The 6,113-nt window shown below is 38.9% G+C and overlaps 1 non-coding gene across 1 annotated transcript; it reads left to right on the top strand.

Annotated features, from left to right (window-relative positions):
• Positions 1 to 2,002: 2,002 nt before the first annotated feature.
• On the top strand, positions 2,003 to 2,105 carry LOC128249459 (U6 spliceosomal RNA). Its single transcript, XR_008265580.1, has one exon. It is a non-coding gene; the product is annotated as a U6 spliceosomal RNA (small nuclear RNA).
• The last annotated feature ends 4,008 nt before the right edge of the window (positions 2,106 to 6,113 follow it).

The following is a 6,113-nucleotide window of genomic DNA, read 5'->3' as shown; positions in this document are numbered from 1 at the left end:
ATCTGCCTGGGAAGCAAGTATCTTACCACATAGCCATGCCTGCATATACACATATATTCTTTTTGATTGCTGCATGAGGAAGCACTGATAAAATATTGAGGGAAGTATCCTATAAGAGGTGTTTCTCATACTCTGTTTACAATCGCTAGTATTATTTACGGTGGGTTTCCTGACCTTAAAGAATTTATTTAAATAATTTCTGACATTTTACAACTGATTTTAAAAAGAGATACAGTCACAGACAGAGAAAGAAATGCGGCTTAAGGTTCTTTTCTGTCTGCTGATTTTATGCTATTGATGATGATGATGGTGATGAGGAGGAGGAGGTGATGATGGAAGAAAAAGATATTGCGCACTTGATATGTAAGCTGAAACTGTTTCAATACAAGAGGAGTGCATAATAAAATTCTAGTTAGGTGTATCTGGCATGACACAAACATACACATCCCCACCCACATACACACATATGTATGTATATCTGTACATACATACATACATACATACATACATACATACATACACACACACACACACACACACACATACATACATACATACATACATACATATATATATATATGCATGTATGCATACATGAGTGTATGTATTCAAGCAATTTCCGATATTTCAAGTTACAGAGATGCATATAATTGCTTCATATGCTATAAGACATACCCACACACATGTATATCCTCATATCCATAACCACATCACCTCCACCTACCCAGCTAACTCTCTCTTTTCTTGTCTGTTATGTGCAAAATTATGCAACTGGTTAGCTGGTATGTTGACCTCACTGGTTTCACCTATCTTGGCGGGGACCCTCTTTGCAGCCCTCCAAGGTAGCCGGGAATACTGTTAACATTCCATGACAACTACATAGACCTCATCACGACAACTGACAATTTGCAGAAAAACTATGTGAGGATGGAATTCTCGAGAATAGATGTTCTAGGGAAAGAAGGACTCAATGTAGTGCTGTTGTGCTGGAGCCTAGAGCTGTGGAAACAATACGAATGAAAGGAGGAAAGATGAGCAGAGATGTCGTAAGAGCAGTAAGCTCTGAGAAGCAGAGGTTAAATAGGTAGAGGTAGAAAAGGCAGATAAAAAAGACAGTGCATCTGTGAACCATACATGCATACACACAAATGTATACTTGAAATACACATACATGCAAAGTCATGTGCACACACAAAGAAGCAATTTTCTTCATTACAAGCAACATAAAACCTTAACAAGCTAATAGGCCTAATGAAGCCTGCATAATTCGAAATACATATGCACACATATCTTCCATACACTTTTAAACATTTATACACACACACACACACACCTACAGAAGCAACTTTCTTCAATACAAACAATGTAAAACCATAGAGACATGTTGCACAACAGAGCTTGTATAAATATTGCACAAAGACACACACACACACACACACACACACACACACACACACGCACGCACATGTTCATAAGCACGTAGACAGAAGCAACTTTCTTCACTCCTAACAACATCATAAAACTACACAGCTGCTTTGCATACCACAAAACTCCTACACATATTCTTGCCTGTGCGGGTACCATTCTGAATTTACAATATTTATTCCTGTTTCATCTCTGCCTCACCCCCACCCTCACACAACAAAACATTCAACTCCATAATGTCTATAAGTATATACAATCACAGAAAAAATGTAGCTAATACAAAAAAACAGCAGAAATATCAGCCTTCACCATCATAATGTCAGTGGAATTTCTTGAATAAATACCTGTTTAAATCTTTCAAAAGTATACATACTCAGCCATGTAATGGCCATACACATAAATCATTGATGTCAACCAAAAAAATATTCAATGATGATGTGTATCAAAATGATGGTTTCAAGTTTTGGCACAAGACCAGCAATTTCAGGAAGCAGGGTTAGTTGAACGTATTGATGTCCCAGTATTCATGGCACTTATTTTATCAATCTCCAAAAGATGAAAGGCAAAGTCAATTCCATTGTTTCAGCAATACATACACCAAAATTGGAATGGTACAGAGAAGAGTAGCTTGGCCTCTGTACAAGGATGACATGCAAATTTGTGAAGCATTCCATATTTTACTTAACGGAGGTGCATCAGTATGGCCGCAGCTCTCAAGCTGAAACTAGTTAAAGAGTTAAAGAGCCAGAAGAAATGCCACTAAGCATTTTGTTCAACGCACCAACAATCATGGCAGCTTGCCAATAATAATAATAATTATCCTTTGTACTATAGGCACAAGGCCTGAAATTTTGGGGGAAGGGTTAAGTTGATTACATCAGCCCCAGTACTTATTTCATCAACCCCAAGAGGATGAAAGGCAAAGTCGACTTCAACAGAATTTGAATTCAGAATGTAAAGACAGACAAAATAATGATGATGATGCTGATGATGATGATGATTTCAAATTTTGGCACAAGTCCAGAAATTTCAGGGTGGGGGATAATCAATTATATTGAACACCAGCTCTCGATTGATACTTATATTATTGACCCTGAAAAGAGGAAAGGCAAAGTTGACCTTGGTGAAATTTGAACTCAGAATGTAAAGACAGATGAAATGCAGCTAAGCATCTTGCTCAGTGTGCTAATGGTTCCCCCAGCTTCCCACTTTAATAATAATGATAATAACCCCAGTAATTGACTCAAGTTGCTCTTTGAGTCTTTGCCATCTGATCTCTGCCTCTTAACATCTGTTATTTCCTATCAGATCTGTTTCCTTGATTACATGCAGCCACTTTGGGTAGTCCTTGACGATTGTCTCCCAAGTATTTGGGTCAATGGGGCAGTGGAGGAGAGTGGCCTTGAGCTGGTCCCGGAAACAAAATTTGGGGACTCTGTGTGGTAAGGTATCTGAGACCAACTCAGCAAGGAGGAGTTGATGGGGGAGGTGCATTTGAGGCATATATATGATGTGTCCTGACCTATAGAAGCAGTGTCATGCTATCACAGTTTCAATGCTGGTCAGTCCAGCCTGGGGCAGAACATCTTCATTGGTAATTAGTATAGCCTCTCTGTTGAGTCCTCGTGATTGTGTGAAGTTTATGTTGTTGGAAACATTCAATTTTCATCAAGGTTCATCAATACAACACCCACATCTCACAGCCATTGAGGAGAGTGGAAAGGACAATGGCTCAGAATACCATGATTTTCAATGGTTTAGGAAGACCTGTTTGAGAGTTTTCTGAAAGCCGTATGGGCTGCATTGATCCTATTCTCAATGCTTTTCTGAATGGTGCAATTGCTGGACAGGTAGCTTCTGAGGTATGGAAAAGTCTTTACACTTTCCAGGACAGTGCTGCATAGTCTTATGTCATTGGTGTTGGGGGGAGATTGGTTTTGAGTTGACCAAAGCTCAGCTTTCTAAATAGATTTGGTAGACAAACTAACAGATGCCTTGTGTGTGTGTGTGTGTGTGTGTGTGTGTGTGTGTGTGTGTGTGCGTGCGTGCATGACAGTTGTAAATGAGTATCCCCATAATGCAAGTGGTGTTCTTTGTTTCCAATATTCTGTGGAAATATGTCTGGTCATGAATAAATATTACTTTATGTGGAAACAGGTGAGAGTTGGCGACTTGTAGCTGTAGAAAATTGGCCTTGGATGTTAAAACAATGATTTCATTAAACTTTTACAAGGAAGAGGTTGACACTGACTTCAAAGTTTCATCTTGCTTGCCTTCATCAGACAGTCTGGTGAAGGTGAACAAACTTGACATAAAAACAAACATTAGTGTGTGTGTGTGTGTGTGTGTGTGTGTGTGTGTGTGTGTGTGTGTGTGTGTGTGTGTAAACCTTGCCAAAAGTGACCTCACCTGTGTTTGTGCCATGTAAAAAGCACTCGTTAATCCACTCTACTGGGTGACTGGTTTTAGGAAGGGTATAAAAAACCCTGCCAAAACAGACAGAAGTCCGGTGCAGGCTTCCAGATGGTGAATGAAACGCCACTAAGCATTTTGTCTGGCATGCTAACAATTCTGCCAGCTTGCCAACTTTAATAATAATAATAATGGTTTAAAGACCAGCAGTTTTAGAGGGAGGGTTTTGTGGATTGCATCAATCCCAGTGGAACATATTTTGATTGACCTCAAAAGGATGAAAAGCAAAGTTAACCCAGCAGACTTTGAACTCAGAACATAAAAAGCTGGAAGAAATGCTGCTAAGCATTTTTTCCAACACACTAATGATTGTCTCATGACGCCAAGCTTCAAATTTGGATGAAAGGGTGTATGGCTGATTAAACCAACCCTAGTACTTGACTGGTAGTTTATTTTATTGACCATGGAAGGATGAAAGGCAAAGTAGGATTTGAACTCCAAACAAAGAGTCATAGCTAAACACAATAAAGTACTTTATACAATGCTCTAAATATATGATTAATCCACAGCCAAATAATACAAGGTCACAAGAAGCCAGCATGTCAGTGTGTGTATATGACAGAGTTTAAATGATTTAAGAGAAAAACTGTGACTACTGAGGACATGCAAAGACTTGAAAGAAATGAAGCCAGTATGCTCCACTGGATGGGTAATGTCAGTGTGCATGCATGACAGAGTGTAAGTAGTTTAAGGGGAGAACTGGGTATAAGAGGCATCAGATGTTGTGAGCAAGAGAGAAGACTGTGCAGGTATGGCCATATAATGCATATGGATGAGGACAGCTGCATAAGGAAGTGTCAATCTCTAATTGTGGAGGGAACCTGTGGAGAGGTAAACTCAGGAAGATGCAGGACAATGTGGTAAGAAAGGATGTTCAGATGCTGGGCCTCACTGAGGAAATGACAAGAGACTGAGACTTCTGGTGATTTGCAGCTTGCAAGAAGACACATCAAGCTAAGCAAAATCGCAGCCATCCATACATACAGGTATATCCTTTATGGCCATGCCCCACTCCCTCTTCCAGCCAAGAAGTCTTTGTCTTGCAGGTGCCAGTGCAATGTAAAATGCACTTGCACCAGTGTCATACATACTGCACTCATGCTGGTAGCATGAAAGGAGTACCCAGCACACTCTGTAAACTGACTGGCATGAGGAAGGGCATCCAGCCATAGAAACCAGGCTAAAACAAACAATTGAAACCTGGACAGCTCTCTGATTGGCCAGCTCCTGTCGAACCATCCAACATATGCCAGTATGGAGATGGACATTAAATGACCATGATGATGTGGAACAAGGGGTTCTGACAATCTAACTGATTCCAGCACTTGACTGCTTCTTATTTTACTGACCCAGGAAGGATGAAAGACAAAGTTCACCCTGGTGGGATTTGAACTCAGAGTGTAAAGGTAATGTAAATGCCACAAGACATTTTGTCTACCAATTCCGATACCCCTCTTACTTCAGTATGAGGGCTTAAATTCGTGAAAGAAGGGCTTTGCTTATCTAGTATTTATTTTATTGACTTGTATAATGAAAAGCATAACCAACTCTGGAAGATTTTTATTTACAATATAAAGAGATTGTAGTTTCAAATTTTAAAAAAATACATAAATCATTGATATTAATAAAGTTTTTGAAACATTGCTGGATGCAAGATCAGTGGTTCTTAACCAGGGTCCATATGGCCCTTGGGGATCCATATAAGATTTTGTTTTTAAAATTTATGTGCAATAAATTGTATAATACAGAAAATATTTTAACATTTTCTTAATACAATTCCTAATAATAATTAATTATAAAAATACAATAGGGTCTCTTTTAAAATATTGAGATAAACTGATTTTCAGCTTCTGGCAGCTGATCAAGCCAGGCTTAAAAAACATTATGCTAATGAGGCCTAATAAGACTGAAACAAACATGCATATAGATGCCACTTTGTCAACAAACATTCTACATACACAAATGTGCACAAACACACACACACACATACACAGAGGCTTTCTACCACTTCTGTCTACCAAATTTCCTCAGATGGCATTGGTTGGCTTGGGGCTCTAATAGAAGGCATTTTCCCGAGTTGCCACACAGCAAGAATGAGCTTGAAACTACACAAACTACATGTGCTTAAGAAGCAAACTTCTTAACCACACAGCCACGCTTGTATACCACCAATATATATATATATATATATATATATATATATATATATATATATA

This window comes from Octopus bimaculoides, chromosome 14, assembly GCF_001194135.2.
Source record: "Octopus bimaculoides isolate UCB-OBI-ISO-001 chromosome 14, ASM119413v2, whole genome shotgun sequence".
Classification (NCBI taxonomy): domain Eukaryota; kingdom Metazoa; phylum Mollusca; class Cephalopoda; order Octopoda; family Octopodidae; genus Octopus; species Octopus bimaculoides.
The sequence above is the reverse complement of the archived record's forward strand: the minus strand, read 5'-3'. Positions and strand labels throughout refer to the sequence as shown.